Here is a 19,058-nt window from a genome sequence, read left to right on the forward strand (position 1 = left end):
CGGCTCACAGAAGCACTCCAAATGCTGCATATAAACAACAGTACATAAACATATAAACAGTGACATAAGTATAAAAATAACAACACACATAAAATCCAACTGATTACAATGTAAGAAACCTTGCAAAACTACACATTCCTTCATTCAGTAACAAAGTCCAAAGCATCTGGAGCACAAAAGCTTGAGCAACATTGTTCAAGAGCCTTCTTTGAAATGCTTGGATACTTCAGTTTGGGGGATCAGCTTGACTCCCAAGTCTTCTACTTGAACTGGTGGCTAGAATTAATAGCTTGACACTACATTAACTCAAGGAACATGAAAGGTACTGCAGACTAACTTAACCAGAGAAGTTAGCCATAGCAGAGCACTTGATGAACCAACCTGGACATAGCATATTATTTGAGAACACAGGAATGCTGGACCACACTAATAACTATATCAAACTACACAGAGAAGCATGTGGACAATTTCAACAGAAAGAAAGAAAAAAAACAATGACAATGAACAAAATCTGGCTACCAGTATTTAAAAAACTCTAAATTCAGAACAGTAAATAAAGAACAACACTCCAAAGACAGGGGAATTCCAGACAAGAAACAATCAGGGCCAGTTAATACCCCCAACAAAGGATCCCCCAGGCAGAGAACAGCCATGTTTTTAAGCTGCCAGGCTATCCAATGCTCATTAAGCTGGCCAATTGCTAAATTCACACTTGTCTCAGGCAGACAAGACTACTTTCTCCCTCTGTGAACATTCCACAGATATATCAACCCCACTTGCTAAGTTTCCAACACCTCATAATCTCTGAGGATGCCTGCCATAGATGTGAGTGAAACGTCAGAAGAAAATGCTTCTGGAACATGGCCATACAGCCCAGAAAATGCACAACAACCCAGAATTAATACAGTTTGACACTGCATTAACTGTTCAATATGATAGAATCATGGAAGCTGGAGTTTTACAAGTTCTTTAGTTTTCTCTGTCAAATAATGTTGGCATCTCTCTAAACTACAAATGCCATGATTCCATAGCATAGAGCCATGGCAATTAAAGTGGTGTCAAACTGAATTAATTCTGGCTAGCAGAAAGCTCAGGTCATATAGCTGCTGTTAGAAAATGCCTTGGAGTTATGTGGGAAAGACGCCTCCACCTCAGTTGCCCCTCAGTAATCACAGTAAGGCAAGGCAAGATCAATTATAATTTCAATACAGAATACATTTTAAAGAGGGTATTGTCTTTGTATGAAATCAAAGAAAATGTCACCAAAGTGCGAAAAGATTTTGAATTCTATAGGACTTTCAGGCTAGGTGTTAAGGAACAAAACCTTATGGCTGCCTTAAAATGGCATGCAAGAAGAATTGTATGGAGGTATAAATATCCTTGGATCTAATTATAGCATTTATTCAGTACATGCTATTGTTTTCAATATTTGTGAACAGACAACATAAAAACAATGTATACGGATAATTATATAGCCTATGAGAGTCAGCGTAGTATAGTACTTTGGGCATTGTAGTATGACTCTGAAGTTCTGCTCAGCCGTGGAAATCCACTGCGTTATCTTGGACAAGTCTCACTCTCTCAGCTTCAGAGGAAGGCAAAAACGATCCCACATCTGAACAAATCTAGAAAAGAAAGACTCATCACAAATGTTTTAGTTACCCCTGCTGAGCCAAGAAAGCCCATTGAGTAATCTTGGATAAATCACACTCTCTCAGCCTCAGACGAAGGCAAATCTTGCCAACAAGACCCCCTTTGGTCAACATAGGCCAGAAATGACTTGAAGTCATACCACAGTGACACAGAGACTATGTTTCTGCAATATCTCCTGACATTTATCAAGGTTTGGGAAGATTGCATGATAAAACTAGTGGTTTTACAATATTTATTCTAGCTGTGACATCAGGGACAGAATATCTGGATGAAGATGTTGCCAAAGATAAGAGTTCCACGTTGGTAAACCTACATCTGAAGAACGTAACTGTAAATATTGCAAAAATTATTGGCTCTTGCCCTTTTTATAATCAAAATGTTGCTCTAACACTGATAATTCTGCATATTAGATTTTAGCAGTGAGGAATCAATGTTACTCAGGATCCTTCTGTATTATGATTAACCATAATAGTAAAAAAGTTCCAGTTCATCTCATGATGATGATAGCAAAATCTCTAAGAGGAAAAGAGCATCAGTTGCCCTGACTTATCCCTTTCATGTGAGTTGCTCACTTATTATTATATTTATAAAATGTGATGTCATGCCTTTCTAGATTGATTATGGATACTGTTTGAAAGCAATGTCCAAATCAATATTTCATTCAATTTTCAATGTGTTATATTCCTTTTTAATGAAGTGAGTCTCCTGAAGTTGTATGTGGGGGTTTGGGGAGAGGAAAGCCAAATAATTGTGATAATAAGAATTTAAGCTTCTATTGTGAAAATAAGCAATAAATATTTTATCTGGTTTCTACTAATTTTCTGTTTTGAAAAAAGAGATTTTTTTCTGTGATTATTCTTTAGAATGGCTCAGCCTTAATGGATGCTTCATGAAAAAGATAGAAGAATGCAGAAGAAAAAGGGACAAATGACAGAGCTTTCTTCACTTTTAACTGAGAGTGCATCTACACTAAAATGATAGTAGTTTGACATCACTTTAGCTGCCATGGCTCAATGTTATGGAATTATGGCAACTGTACTTTGGTGAGGCACCAGCTAAAGATCTTGTAAAATTACACTTTCAGGATTCCATAGACTCAAAGTGATGTCAAACTGCATTAATCCTACAATGTAGATGCATCTTAAGTAGTATTAAGGCATCAGGCACAATGGGTACATCTACACTATAGGATTAATAACTTCTATGGCTCAAGATTATGAAATCATGTAGTTTCACAAGGTTTTTAGCCTTTTCTTTCAAAGAGTGTTGGTCCCCCACCAAACTACAACTCCCAAGATTCCATACGATTGAGCCAAGGCAATTAAAGTGATTCCAACTGCATTCATTCTACAGTGTGTGGATGCTCCTACAGTGGAGTGAGATAGACTGTCAATGTTCAAAGAGCTATGCAGGGTGTTACAGGTCGTTCATACCTCTGCATTGGCTAGCGATGTGTAAGAGATCAATATTCCCAAAAATCAATTCCCCAGAGTTCAGAACTTTCTCTGAGAAGATTCAAATGGCATCTATACAGTATTGAGGACTCTTACTAATATATGCAAAGTGTCATGAAGCTATAGTTTTTCTTCATACCTTGATAATGGAATTTGTGCACATAATAGTAAGTCACCATTAATCCTTATTGGATTATAAATAAAGTTTTATTATTATTATAATTAAAACCAGCAATTTCTCTTTTTTAAGCCTTCCTTGTTCAATGGCTACAACCTGTAAATATCTTACCGTGTGTCCAGGAAAGTTGAACTGGCTGAACAGGTTGTGAACTTTTCATCTCTCAAAGTAGTAATCCAACAGTTTACTTAGAAAACCATTTGGTATTTATAACTCGTAAAGATTTGCATAGAACCGTGACATTTCTCCTTCCTGCCTGTTATAGCAGTACATGTGGAATTTTTCTACATTCTAATTGTGAACTCTTTGTGGGTTGAGTAACAAAATAACACCATTCTTGAACAAAGGACGGTGTCAGTGGATTTGGAGGAAACTCAGGGCCCTTCTACACAGGCCCTATATCCCAGGATATGATACCAAGTTTTCTGTTTATCTGATTATCTGGCAGTGCAGACTCATATAATCCAGTTTAAAACCTGGCATCAGATCCTGGTATACAGGACCTGTCCGGAAGGACCCTCAGTCCTTGTCCCTCCTCACTCAGAATATTATCCCCTAAAGGTTTATTTTTTTTTTTTAAATGTGCTTCTGCATCTCTATTATGAGGGGCCCTTCCAGACAGTGCTATATCTCAGGATCTGATCCCAGGTTTTCTACTTTAAACTGGATTATATGAGCCTGCATAGCCAGATAATGTGAGATAAAGAGAAAATTTGAGATCAGATCCTGGGATATAGGTCCTGTCTGGAAGTGCCCTGAGAAAGCTTAAAGTACATCTCAACAGAATTAATGCAGGGTTGCTGTGAGTTTTCCAGGCTGTATGGCCATGTTACAGAAGCATTCTCTCCTGACATTTTGCCCACATCTATGGCAGGAATCCTCAGAGGTTGTGAGGTCTGAGGAAACTAGGCAAGTGGTGTTTATATATCTGTGGAATGTCCAGGGTGGGAGAAAGACCTCTTGTCTGCTTGAGGGAAGTGTGAATGTGACAATTGGCCAGCTTGATTAGCACTGAATAGCCTTGCAGATTCAAAGCCTGACTGCTTCCTGCATGGGAGAATCCTTTGTTGGGAGGTTTTAGCTGGCCCTGATTGTTTCTGCTCTGGAATTCCCCTGTTTTTTTTAGTGTTGTTTTTTATTTACTGTCCTAATTTTAGAATTTTTTTAAATACTGGTAGATTTTGTTCACTTTCCTGTTGAAATTTTCCACATGCTTGTGGATTTCAATGGCTTCTCTGTGTAGCCTGACGTGGTTGTTAAGAGTGGCCCAACATTTCTGTGTTTGCAAATAATTCCCTCAGGCAGGAAACAGCCAGGTTTTGAATCTGCAAGGCCATTAAATGCTAATCAAGGTGATCAATTGCAACATTCACACTTGCTTCAAACAGACAAGAGATATTTCTCCCAACCTGGACTTTCCACAGGTATAGAAACCCCACTTGCCTAGTTTTCAACAGACCTCACAGCCTCTGAGGATGCCTGCCATAGATGTGGGTGAAACGTCAGGAGAGAATGCCTGCCATAGATGTGGGTGAAACGTCAGGAGAGAATGCTCCTGGAACATGGCCATATGGTTCGGAAAACTCACAGCAACAACCTGGGATCAGATTCTGGGATATAGGGCGTATGGAAGGGCCCTCAATAGTGCATCTCAATAGAATGCAGGTTGGCATCACTTTCACTGCCCTGGGCTCAATGTTATGGAATGATGGTATCTGTAGTTTTGTGAGGGACAAACCCCCTTTGCCAGAGAAAACTACACATCCCATAATCCCACAGCATTGAGCCATGGCAGTCCCAAGTGGTCTCAAACTGCATCTATTCTCCAGTAGAGATGCACCCACAGCTGCCCTTAAATAATGTATGCTTCTTGGTAATGCTCTCACGTCTGGGAAATATGCTTTTTTTGCATGGATGAATGGGAAAGGAATCATTTAGGGACACTCTCCTGTTGAGGGGAAACCAATGGGAGGAGACACCCCTGAAAGCTGGGCTTCTTCCTCAGTTTCGGGGTGAGACACTTAGCCCGCCCTTTCCTCGCAATCCTCGTCATTTAAAGCGCCCTCCGTTCGTCCTGAGGGAAATTTCCCGCTCCTTGAAAGGCATCCCTGGAGAGGTGGGAGGGGTTGTTCCTTGTTAGATTAGAATATCCCGGATGTAGCTCTACTTCAAGGTATTGTTTCCTCAGAAGGGGGAACCTTCCCTAGAGCTGCCGCAGTGTAGCAGTTTGAGCGTTTGGATGGAGACCCAAAGCGACAGGATTCGAATCCCCGCTTGGCCACGATAAATTCGAATTCCGCGTTCATGGCACGGGAATTCCCCATACTGTGAAGACGACAGTATCAAATTTTCCTCTTCTTTGCCCGCCGCGCCGGAAGTGCCCATTTCCACCTCCTCCTCCCTCCCCCCGCCAGAATGTTCCAGATAGAAAGAAGCGATAAGGGAGCGCCGCGCATGCGCATACAGTGCCAAGAGTTGGAATTTTCCACTCCGGCCGCCGCGGCTTCCCCAACGGTTGCGGCGCGCGCTCCCTCCCCACTCCCGTCCCCTCCCGCCCGAACGGGGTCACGTGGGAGGTTTCGTCACCTCTGTTCAATTGTGGAGGCAATTGTTTCAAGAGGCCCCACCAGGCGCCCAGTGTTTTGTTTACACAGGGAGGGCCACGCCTTTTCCAATTTCCGGTGGAAATCATGGAGATTCTTTTTCCCGACCTTCCCATTTCTTCTTGATAACATCATCCATTGTAAAACTATGGTACTTTTAATTTTTTAAAAAAATCCTGTCTTTAGGCATGATGACTCTGAATCATAATATTGGGAACATCCTTTCAGTCATGGGATTGTTAATAGATTATAACAATATAGCGGCAGGAAGCAGCCAGGCTTTGAAGATGCAGTGCCATTAAGTGCCAGTCAAGGTGGCCAATTACAACATTCACACTGGCCTCCAGCAGACAAGAGTTCTTTCTCCCACCCTGGACATCATTCCACATCATCCCCACTTGCTGGACCACCATGTCAGACTACACAGAAAAGCCACTGAAATCCACAAGCGTGTGGACAATTTCAACAGAAAAGAGGAAACCATGAAAATTAACAAAATCTAAAACTCTAAAATCAGGACAGTAAATAAAGAACAAAACGGGAATTCTAGACAGGAAACAATCAGGGCCAGCTAACACCTTCCAACAAAGAATTCCCCCAGGCAGGAATCAGCCAGGCTTTGAAGCTGCAAGGCTTTTAAATGCCAATCAAGGTGATTAATTGCAACATTCACACTGGCTTCCAACAGACAAGAGATGTTTCTCCCACCCTGGACCTTCCAGAGATATATAAACCCCACTTTCGTAGTTTCCAACAGACCTCATAACCTCTGAGGATACCTGCCATAGATGTGGGTGAAACATTAGTAGATAATGCTTCTGGAACATGGTCATACAGCCTGGAAAACTCATAGCAACCCAAAATAGGTTCTTCTGGTTTGTTCTGAAGTTTAATTTGTATGTAAGTTGGTACAGATATATTTTGAATATGTAACTCCAGATATATATATAGAGAGAGAGAGAGCGTGGGGGGGGGGGGGGAGAGGGGGAGAGAGACCTTTGAATACCACAGGGAAGGGTTAACACCCCTGTAATGTTTGTTTTGATGGCTGTGCCCCTGTTCAGAAGATTTCCCTTCACTTTTTGTCCCTGTAATAGTTGGATTTTGAAAAATGTGGATTCTTATGGAAACAAGGATTGGTGATAAAGCTTCAGTGAAGACATGATCACTTCCAGGAGTGAATTTCCCTTCCTAGGGGTGGATTTCCCTCGCTTCCTGTTGTCTCACCCCATTCTTAACTATGAGTTGTTTGTAAGTCAGGTGCTTGTAACTCAGGGACTGCCTGTACTCCTTATGCACTTATCCTGGTGGCAATTTTACACACAGTATTGTTAGTATTTCTTTTTCTGTACATCAAGCCATCACAATATAAAGGTGTCACTGGATAAGGAATGCTTTATCTGTAAAGGCTACTCAGGGCTTCTTTTTTCGTATCAGAAGCGACTTGAGTATGTACTGCAAGTTGCTTCTGGTGTGAAAGAATTAGGTGTCTACAGAGACGTTGCCCAGGGGATGCCCAGATATATTACCATCCTGCTGGGCGGCTTTTCTCATGTTCCTGAAAGCTAGAGCTGACAAATGGGAGCTCACCCCATCTCATGGATTTGAGCTGGCAACCTTCAGGTCTGCAACCCAACTGCAGTCCAGCTGGCAGAAAAGTAACCCATTGCGCCACCACAAAGTTTGGGTGGAGTTGGTACACCAAACTTTTGACCTTGGCCCCATCTACAATGCCATAAATCAGGCAAAAATGGGTATGATCAAAAACAAAGATAGCAGGGACCTAACAGAAGCTGAAGAGATCAAGAGAAGGTGGTGAGATTATACAGAAGATCTGTACAGGAAAGATAACAATATTGAGGATAGCTTTGATGGTGTGAGTGAATTAGAACCAGACATCCTGAGGAGTAATGTTGAAAGGACCTTAAGAATCATTGCTAATAACAAGGCAGCAGGAGACGTCAGGATCACAGCTGAACTGTTTAAAATCTTGAAAGATGATGCTGGCATGCCATATGCCAGCAAATATGGAAAACAAAATAATGGCCATCAGATTGGAAAAAATCAATTTATATCCCCATACCAAAAAGGGAAATGCTAAAGAATGCTCAAACTTTCGTACAGTAGCACTTATTTCACATGCTAGTAAGGTAATGCTCAAGATCCTGTAAGGTAGACTCCAACAATACATGGAGAGAAAGTTTCCAGATGTACAAGCTGGGTTTAGAAAAGGCAGAGACCAAATTGCCAATATCCGCTGGATAATGGAGGAAGGTTGGGAGTTTCAGAAAAACATCTATTTCTGTTTTATTGACTATTCTTTCCCAATCATGAACCAGTCTGTTATTCTGTGGTCTGTTCTTACTGTTGCTACTTGGTTGTTATACAGATTTCTCAGGAGACAGACAAGGTGACTTGGTATCCCCATACCATCAAGAACTTGCCACATTTTATTATGATCCACACAGTCAAAGGCTTTAGAATGACCAAGTAGCAACAGTAAGAACAGACCACGGAACAACAGACTGGTTCATAATTGGGAAAGGAGTACTGCAGAGCTGTATACTTTCACCCTAGCTATTCAACTTTTATGCAGAACACATCATGCAATGTGCAGGGCTTGGATGAATCCATGGCTGGAGTTAAAATTGCTGGAAGAAACATTAACAACCTTAGGTATGCAGATGATACTACTTTGATGACTGAAAGCGAGGAGGATCTGAGGAGTCTTATAACTAAGGTGAAAGAAGAAAGTGCAAAAGCTGGGTTGCAGTTAAACGTCAAGAAAACCAAGATTATGGCAACCAGACCGCTTGTTAACTGGCGAATAGAGGGAGAAAACATGGAAGCAGTGACTGACCTTGTATTACTGCAGATGCAACTGCAGCCAGGAAATTAGAAGACGGACGACAGGGAGCTTTGGCATGGGCTGTTCCATGAGATCACAAAGAGTCGGAAGCGACTGAATAAACAACAACACACTGCCATATAATGCAGTTTAACTGGACTGAACTGCATTATATTAGTTTCAAACCGTATTGTATGGGGGTATAGATGGGGGTCTCTGATTCTTCTATTTTTCTACTTTATAACTCAGACTAATAATCATAATAATCTCCCAAAAGGGACTCGGGTGGTATACAAGCATGTGGTTGTGCAATGAAATATACAAATACAGTTAAAACATCGTAAAACACATAACACAAAATGCAGTAAAACACATACCAATTGTAAACAATGTTAATATCATAACATAGAACAGATATATTTAAAACAGCATTAAAGTATTAATTAAAATTCTCAATAAAATGCAGCATAGCTGCAGATAAAAGACTTCTTCATAAATGGCAAATATACTTTAAATAGTACAATTGGTGCTTAAACTGGACTGGGTGGCTTTCTCTCAAAAACAATTTATCCAATTAAATGTTTTCTTCCAATGTGTAGCAAATGATGGTTGAAGATATTTTGTTATCTAAAGGGGTGGAGGGAAAAGGTATTTAGGCATGAAAAGTCAAACTGTATAGTATTCAAGAAAGGCCGGCCCCCTTTTTGGGGAGTAAAAATAATAGCATATTATTTCCTCCTCTTCATGACACTGCAGACCAACACTTCACTTTTCCTGATGTTAGGGCTAGTTTCGTAATGGTGGGATAGCTGCATGGAAAAGGCACAAAGACCAGATTCTTCTAGGGTTCAATGTGCCTTTCAGCCTGATTTCTTTAGAGAACTCTTTTCAAGAGCCTTTTCACAAGTGAGAGGTTGGGTTAGAGGCTCTGCGGGGTTAAGCATATTTAGGATTTGTATAAATAACGATAAGTAAAATAGCAAACTTGGTTCAGGAAGTAGGACAAACAAATATGTAAAACCATAACATATAACCACAACTCATCATTTTTACCACAGAAGAATAAAAGCCATCTTGTCTAAGTAGGTGAGTGAGTACAAATATTATTTGTGGAACACAGTGTTAACAGTGGGCCAGTATCTTGCCTTTCTCAGGCCCCAGTAATTTATACTGATTACTCTGTTTTATATAAATCTGGTCAGGTTGACCTGCTTGCTTTTACTTGCGTAAATTGTCATAAGCATAACTCAGAAGAAGAAACACCTTCTGGACAAAGCTCTGGTCTTTGGAAGGATAAACTTGGGGTGTAATTTTAATTACTGTATAGGGGAAGGACTGATAAAAGCTGTGTTGAGGCCACCTACGGTATGTGTTTTTGCAGAAGAGTAAAGACAAGATTTGTGAAAGTATAGTAGCATGTAAATGGAGATATATTCATTAATTATATAACCTGAGTGAAAGTAGAGATTCCCCGCTTTACAGTTTCCCTAGGTAAATGCCAGTCACGCGCTGATACATCCCAGATGTCATATAAAGCAGGTATTTTCCCAGAATTAATAGCTATGTTTGCCTAATGCCTACTAAGTCATTGAACTCCATGTGAGTTAGTCACATTTTTAGAATATTGGTAAAAGGCAAGGTTTAAATGAATTCCTTGCACTTCCATATGTTCAGTTCTTTCTTGAGAAAAACCCATTGCTGCTTTTTGCCTTGCTGACTTTTTAATGATACTCTTTTTTGTTTCTTTCTTTGCTATCAGACAAGCATATATACCACTTCAACTGTGAGTTATGTAATCCACTGAGTAGAAGTGATATTTTTCAGTATAATTTGAAAGGATTGATCATGCAGTGACATTTTGGCACTGTGGGAATGGAGCAAATAATCTCCATAACTCTGTAAGGTAGGTTTGGCAAGAAAATTGTAAGCAGATTAAGGCCTTCAGTAAACTAGAAACTGAGTTTCCCTTATTCTACTAAACCAAACTGGTTTTCCTATTGATAGTACACCACTCAAAGCAGTAACTGCAAAGAACTAACTAAGCTTGAACAATGTGTTGCTGGACATTTAAAAATAAATATATAACCTTTCTAATATAAAATTAATCAATTATTGGTTTAGATTCAAAGACTTACCACCTCAATACAGCCATAGCTTGGAAGATACTGCATTAACTTTCTACTATGCTTTTGATTTTTTAAAATAGTCTTTTTACATGTAAAGTCTTGGTAAAGGCCCATATACACGGGCCCTAAAATGAGGAAGAAAGCAGAATAAAAGGGAGGGGTTTGTCTAGATGGCATTTGCTGAAAATCCGTGCTGGATTGTATTAATGGCTGAAAAACATGGGTTAAAAAGGTGTGCTTAAAATCCAATTTCGGCTGAAAAATGTGCATATTTGCATCACTGTCCCTGCAGTCAAGAAAAACATATGACTTTATGGCTATATTCTGGTATGGACTGCTCCAGTGCATTTGTGCATTTTAAAATCTCAAAACAGCTGATGAGGGCTGTTAACAAATGGAACCAAGGACACAAAGGTGGCTACATGGAAGGATGAATGAAAAACAATTCCCATGAGAACTCTGCAAGCATTCCTTTATTCTTAGGTTTATGAAATTAAACAGAGCTTGACTTTACACAGTGGGCACCAGCATGGCTCCAAAGGGAAGCGGGGTTCAAGAAGGCAAATGTAAAGGCAGAAGGAAGGCGAGGAGAGATAATGACAAGAATTCTGCTTGTGCGCACATTCATATCTGCATCAGCGCTTATGAAGTCCAGTGCATCTTGGAGCGTTAATTTTTAAAAAAAAACTAAAATAAAATTTCCAGTGGATGTCCCATGTTCATCTTACAGATTTCTAAAATCTGCTTCTACCAAACCTGTCAGGATGTCGAGGGAGCATTTACCAGGACTGACAGTTCAGTGTGTGAACTCTCTTTAAGGTACCACAATTTTTAAACTCACTTTTTTGTACCAGATTATGAGGCTGTCTGAAAGGGCCCTGAGACTTCTGCTTGTCCTTGGTGTTCTTAACTACCACTTAGACTCCTGTCAAGAGATCTTGCCACAGAAAGACAGTTTCTGGTATCATGACTTATACTGAGTATGAGCAGAGGCGGTCCAACCATAAGGCGAACTAGGCACTTGCCTGTGGCGCCATCATCCCGTGGGCGCCATTGTCCTGGGAGGAGGGCACCGCTCTCCACCTCCTTCTCTTTCGGGCCTCCCGGCGGCCACGCTGGGCCTCCCGGCGGCCGTGCTGGGCCTCCCTCTGCCTCCCCTTTCGGCCAGCGCGGACCCACCTTCGCACCACGCGAGCCCACTTTTGGGGCCTTCAGAGATTGTGAGGTCTGTGGGAACTTGGAAGCTAGGTATGTGGGGTTTATATATCTGTAGAAGGTCCAGGATGGGAGAAAGAACTTTTCTTTGAAGCAGGTGTGAATGTTGTAATTAATCACCTTGATTAGCATTTAATGGCCCTGTGGCTTCAAGGCCTGGCTTCTTCTTGCCTGGGAGAATCTTTTTTGGGAGGAGTTAGCTGTCCCTGATTGTTTACTGTCTGGGTTTCTTCTGTTTTCAGAGTGTTGTTCTTTATTTATTGTCCTGATTTTAGAGGGGTTTTTTTCAATACTGAGGGCTATCTGGGTTATCTAAGTCCACACTGCCCTATATCCCTGTTCAATGTTTAGTGCTAAATTTGCAAATATAGTAATTCCTACATAACATAAACCATGTATTGAACTGCTTTTTCTATTGATTTGTTGTAAAACATGATGTTTTGGTGCTTAATTTGTAAAATCATAATGTAATTTGATGTTTAATAGGCTTTTCCTTTATCTTTCCTTATTATCCAACATTTTCGCTTATCCAACGCTTTTATTTTTCAGTGATTGGTTGGGGGGGGGGGGCGCCAAAATTCTGTTCGCCTACACTTGAAAACTACCTAGGGCCGGCTCTGAGTATGAGACCAATATTAAGCTTTTGTGGGGTTTTAGTAGCAATATAATACACATCAGTTAGCAACATAAGCTTCATTTCATGAAAGAGCTACAGTACTACTGTATCTACAAGTTGCTATGTCATGCTTTGGCTTCAAAACTTGGTCTCCACCCAGTGTCTTACTCAGCAGAAACTTATTCGCTGAACTGAACTTCACAGAAGAAATCTAACATAACTTGTTTAGAGTAAAAAAAGAGGCATGCTGGGGTTGATCATTGCATGCTAAATACATGAGAATGAAACTGCAAAAAACCGAGCCACAAGTGTATGTCCTTGATAACATACTTTCTAGTAGTCATCATTCTTTAGCATTATCTATGAACAAAGAGTCAACCACAACTTGCCCTCTCTCTATTCTTCTGAAACCTAAAGACTTTGAGGCTATATTTGTTTGTTTTTGTTTTAAGAGGAAAATGCCAGGGAGGAAATGCTCACACAACTAGATGTAAATTATACAAAATTTGACCCTACATTACCTCACTTACTGTGAGGATCAGCTGCTCTATCCTTGCAAAACTGGAAATACTGAATTCGAATTATAGTTATGTAGGGAATAATGGTACAGTTGGTAAGTATATATCTGTATAAGCTCTAGTTCATGAGGCCGAATTTTAATTTATATTTTACATTTACAGTATGAATATGAACCTAATCTTCTGTTTTCTCTAGTTAAATGAAGATCAATAGGAAAGTGATATTTTAACCAATTCACTTTGCTTCAACAGACAGGAGCAAAGTATAATATTTGATGGTGGTGAAAAATACATTTTGATCATACCTTTTGAAAAATATTTATTTATTTATTTATTTATTTATTTACAGTATTTATATTCTGCCCTTCTCACCCCGAAGGGGACTCAGGGCGGATCACATTACACATATAAGGCAAACATTCAATGCCTTAACATAGAACAAAGACAAGACAAATGCGGGGCTCCGAGCTGGCCTCGAACTCATGACCTCTAGGTCAGAGTGATTTGTTGCAACATAATTACAGTAGAGTCTCACTTATCCAACACTCGCTTATCCAACATTCTGGATTATCCAACGCATTTTTGTTGTCAATGTTTTCAATATATCGTGATATTTTGGTGCTAAATTAATAAATACAATAAATACTACAAAGCATTACTGCATATTGAACTACTTTTTCTGCCAAATTTGTTGTCTAACATGATGTTTTGGTGCTTCATTTGTAAAATCATAACCTAATTTGACGTTTAATAGGCTATTCCTTAATGCCTCCTTATTATCCAACATATTTGCTTATCTAACATTCTGCCGGCCCATTTATGTTGGATAAGTGAGACTCTACTGTATGTAAAACATCTTTATTACACTTCCTGCAAAACTGACAGTTAGCCATACAATCTTTTCAAAATGTGTACAGTTTAGTAAGAATTTGGCATTCTAAAATCATCTCAGATTTCCTCCACTACATACAGATTTTTTCCACAATTTACTGTGACGTTTTTATTTTGTTATTAAGAACAGACAAGACAGGAATAGCATGGAAGTGGTTAAAATCTTCTAATAGATTTTCAAAACAATATAATTCATTGATATGAAACAAAAATCCACTGAAAGGCACTAATTGAAATTGCACTGAAACATCAGTGTCTACACTTAATCAAAACTGAGTAACAACCGAATTGATTAAAAATTGAATTTGCCAATCAACTGTGTTGCTGTCACATTTTATTTTGTTTTCAAAAGTTTGAACCAAAAATACCTTTAAAACCGCTACAATATTGAAAAATAGTTTTTTCATTGCAGCCCTGTGTCATCATTGATGCATTTTCCATGAATATTAAACCCTTCGCCTTCTACTAAGTCAGAGTGACAAAGAGTATTCTTCTTCTTCCTCTTGTTGCAGTTGCTATCATCCTTGGCACCTTCTACACTGCCATATAAAATCCAGATTATTTGCTTTGAACCAGATTATATGACAGTGTAGACTCATGGCAGTATAATCCAGTTCAAAGCAGATAATATGGATTATCTGTTTCAATAATCTGGGTTACATGGCAGTGTAGAAGGGGCCATGATCATCACCATCACATTTGTGCTTGAGAATTACAAAAAAGAAATTCAGTACATGTTTATGAAAAGTACTTTTAGGTAAAGTACAAATAAATAAGTACATGAAACACACTAAGATAAATAAGAGATGAGAAAATTTAAAAAGTTAAAAAATGGATTATAACGTTTTTGTATTTGTTAGAGGAATAGTGATCATTTGAGTATCAAAACTGAAAACATAACTGCAGAAATACTATACAATTTATATTGGATTAACAAGAGAATGGAATATTGCTTTCCAGAGAAATTAATATGATGATGTGTTGAAATGATCTGTAGGTAGGCTGCATCCTACCACTCTCAGTTGTGGAAGGCTTTTAAATGTCATTACATTCATTCATCTTAAAAGTAACTTTCTGGCACAGGGCTGTGTTTTCGTGTAGTGTCTGAGCAGCATCTGTTAATCAGGTCTTTTGGAACCAGGGCACAGCAAGAGCCCAGAAATCGATAGGCAAACTTTGTGCATCTGGGATATTGAGTTTAGCCTTGTGTCAGTCACTATCAGTGGTGTGCAGAAGTGATATGGTGAGCATAAGGTAATAATAATAATAATAATAATAATAATAATAATAATAATAATAATAATAATAATAGTACCCTGCCCTCTCCCTGGAGGGACTCAAGGTGGTTTCCAAAGTATAACAAAAATTGCAAGCATTCAATGCCAGTAGCAAATAAACAACAGTGACTGTCTGTGAGGGTAAAGCTTTGCACTTTTATTTGAAAATATTTGCACTCTTATTTGAAAATATTTATAGTGTTTCTCTTTTATTCCAGGCACTTCTGGAATGAGGTATGTTATGCAAGGGCACACCTTAACGTGGACTGAAAGCAGCTTGAAAATGTTGGTGGTTAAATGGCGCATGGTAAGAATGCACGCAACAATGCGAATGAAGGACTTTAAACCAGGATAAGCAAAATCGGATACTCCATAAGATAGCCAGTAATGTGCAAAAGTGTGCTTAGGTGTAAAGCACATTGCATAAACCAACTAAGGTGCTCCAACGCTCAACACATTCTCATTAAAGCAAGGGAGTTGTAAAAAAAATCATGCACAGCCATGAAACTGTGGATATTGTCGATGCTGGAACTAGTTCAGAGCTGACCTCTACTCAGCTTTTAATCCAGTTTCTGCACTTCATGTATAATTTTTCCCATATTGAAATACAGTGTTCCCTCATCGCGGGGGTTGCGTTCCAGGATCACCCGCAATAAGTGAAAATCCGCGAAGTAGGGACACTATATTTATTTTAATATTTATATATTATTTTAGTAGTTACACACTATTTTAAGTCTTTATTAACCAATTGTGTGTTGATAAATCGCCTCCTTCTCCTCCCGTTGCCGCTTTGGCTCCTTTTCTCTCCCTTCAGCTTCTCCTTCCTTAGGCTGTAAATTGTAAATTTGTATGATTTATAATATTCTTTTAGAGTTTATTGAAAAACCGCAAAATGGTGAATCAAAAAAGTGAACCGTGAAGTAGTGAGGGAACACTGTAGTTTTCTTCTCTACTGGCTTCACTCATCTTAAGTGGTCAGTGTAGATGTGCCCCAAGATGAATATCTGTCACTTGTGTCTTATACAGGGCTATGTGATGGGAATAGCATATCTAAGAGGAAAGACACTGTTGACTTTGAGATGGGCAGTGAATATGAATCTCTATCCCCGGATTTGTCATTCTTTGGGGTTTTATAAAAGGACAGTAGAACAGAACAAGAGTAATTTTCTTTTTTAAAAAACAAAGTTATCTGCTGCTTAAAGACAGGTAATACTGGCAGTTAGGTGAGTGGTCCAGAGCTTGTTAGGAACCCAGAATCCTCTGGTTCTGAATAATTCCCCAAACAGGACTTCCAGAACTCCTTGAATCTTTCAGCCTGTCATCTTGGCCAATTGCCGGGCTGGCTAGGACAATTTTGGAGCTGTAGCCCAAACAGTAACATATGAAAGTTCTTAGGGTGTTTTGGGTTAGGAAAGTTGTGGGCTTCCCTAAAGCAGTGAGCAAAAACTTGTGTACTGCCCTCCCCTTTTGAATACCAGAACTTTAAAAAATGCAGTCAGGACAATGTCAGGAATATAACAAAGACATGAGAACAAAGACTCATAAAAGTCTGTTCATACTCATTTAGTAGTTTGGAAAAAAATGTATTGTAATTGATTACATCACTGGTTAAGTATTTCCTTTTGACTTTGATGTCTTGGGAATTTGAGCAGTCTGAGAGGGCAGACAGGCTCATTTGATTATAAGCTGTATATCCCAGAAGATCATGTTCTCTGGAACACACTGGCCTTCCTTTATACCTGCATCTGGCTGATTCTGTGGCTGCTCCCTAATTTAGACTAGAGATTGCTCCATTTCACAAATCCTGTAATTTGTCCCCAGAGTTCAAGCAGGTTAGTTTCTAGGGCTATTGCTTCCCAAATTGTAAATGGACATGCCATCTGGGTGATTTTTGGAGCTGTCATCCCAAAAGGGATCTTTCTCAAACCCTGATCAATACCAGATATTTAAAATGAAATCTTCTGTAAAATTGGGAGAGAGATGCTGAGTCCAGCTGTCTTCACAATATGGTACTGAAGTATTTACTGAAGAAAGCATGCTAAACCTATATATGCCTTTTTGTTTAGATTAAACAAAACTGTTCAAGAAGAATAGGAGACAGAACATAATTATGCGTACATAGGCTATAGAATTAATGCAGTTTTACACTGTTTAAACTGCCATGACTCGATGCTTTGGATTAATGGGAGTTATTGTTTTTTCTTCTCTGCTAAAGAGTGCTGGTGCCCCACCAAACTACAACTCTTAGGTTTCCATGGTTCCTTTTCTTTAATATTTAAGTACCCCAAACCTATGTCTAATTTTCTAAAAGTTAAAATTTGGGGGATTTCATTATTTGCAGAACTTGGGCAAGTTAGCCTATTTTACATGGCAATATAATGTGTTAAACTACATTATATGAGTCTGCATTGACCATATAATGCAGCTTCAAACTGCATTATATGGCAATGTAGGTGGGGCCCTAGTTTGCTGCCTAAGGAAAAAGATAAAATGATGGTTTCTTTCAAAACTAAAAATAATACAGGCTACTTTAGGGATTGAGGCACACACCTCTCACATCTAACATATTCTTGTCACCTTGCAAAACTTTACTCATGAAGCAAACACATCACTGGGCCTAATTCCACGATCATTTCCAGGTGCATTGTAAAATGAAGTGGATGTAGTCCAGTTCTTGGTTATCAGATAAACCAATTGAAAATTACTGTACAGAATCACATGACTATAAAACAGGATTGAATAGATTACAAATTCCACCTGACTCAGAAGGGTGTGGTATCCATTCACATTGTTTATACATGTTTTATGTTAGTCAGATGTCACTTTCTTCTTTCCATATTGAGCAATGGTGCTTAATTATGTTGGGATATCCATGGAAAATTGTTAGTTAAAAACAGAGTTCATTGCATTGGAATTCTGTACCAAAGTAGCATTGTTTCAACAAGAAAAAATGGATGGGTCTCCTACCAGTTTCTAAGATTTTGGAGTGCAGCAGCAGTATAAGATGTGACTCTGCTTAAAGCTCCTGTTTTGTATATAGGAATGTGTATCTTCCTGGTAAAGCTTCACGCAGTTAACAGCATTAGTACCTGTTTTTCATATAGAATAGCCTGTGTTTTTTTAAAAATACTGATCACCTTACCTATTAATTTTGTGTGCCTGCCTCCTTTTGACTTCTGTTATAGTCCCCTGTTTGGAAGGAAAAATGTAGCGGGCACACGAGAAAATAAAAAGGTTGGGGTTTGCTTTGGGAAGAGTATCTTGTAATTATAGAGAGATCAAAAGCTCTCTTATAATAAGAGTTTGCAGTAGGACACTTAAGTGTTCCAATATTACTTGGTTTCTTTTCTATGATAGTCGTCCCTCCACATTTGCGGTTTTAACTTTTATGGATTTGATTATTCGTGGATTTCATTAAATGTTCTCTCTAGGAGTCTCTAGATCCTTCATGTGACTGTATGGTCAACTTCCTCTGGTCATAGTGGGGGGATCTAGAGATTTCTAGAGAGAAAACTAGGAACCTCCATGTCCTGTACAAATCTATGTTCAGCTTCTAGGGAAATGTAATTTTAGAGTTATGCTGGAAGATTTAGGCCTCTTTCTACACTGCCATATAAAATCCAGATTATCTACTTTGAACTGGATTATACGGCAGTGTAGAATGGGCCTTAAACATTAT

General features: G+C 39.1%; 1 long non-coding RNA gene across 2 annotated transcripts in view; it reads left to right on the top strand.

The window, feature by feature from the left end:
* Positions 1 to 1,758: 1,758 nt before the first annotated feature.
* The window catches only part of LOC103278903 (uncharacterized), an 89,615-nt gene continuing 72,315 nt past the window's right edge, over positions 1,759 to 19,058 (top strand). Inside the window, exons 1-2 of one of the 2 annotated variants that reach the window (XR_010006723.1) lie at positions 1,759 to 2,212; positions 15,598 to 15,686. This is a non-coding gene — a long non-coding RNA (uncharacterized LOC103278903). Of the gene's footprint in view, positions 2,213 to 5,798; positions 6,040 to 15,597; positions 15,687 to 19,058 lie in introns of those variants that run through there. The other variant, XR_010006724.1, reaches the window with a different exon arrangement.

The sequence above is a fragment of the Anolis carolinensis genome, chromosome 5 (genome assembly GCF_035594765.1).
Source record: "Anolis carolinensis isolate JA03-04 chromosome 5, rAnoCar3.1.pri, whole genome shotgun sequence".
Classification (NCBI taxonomy): domain Eukaryota; kingdom Metazoa; phylum Chordata; class Lepidosauria; order Squamata; family Dactyloidae; genus Anolis; species Anolis carolinensis.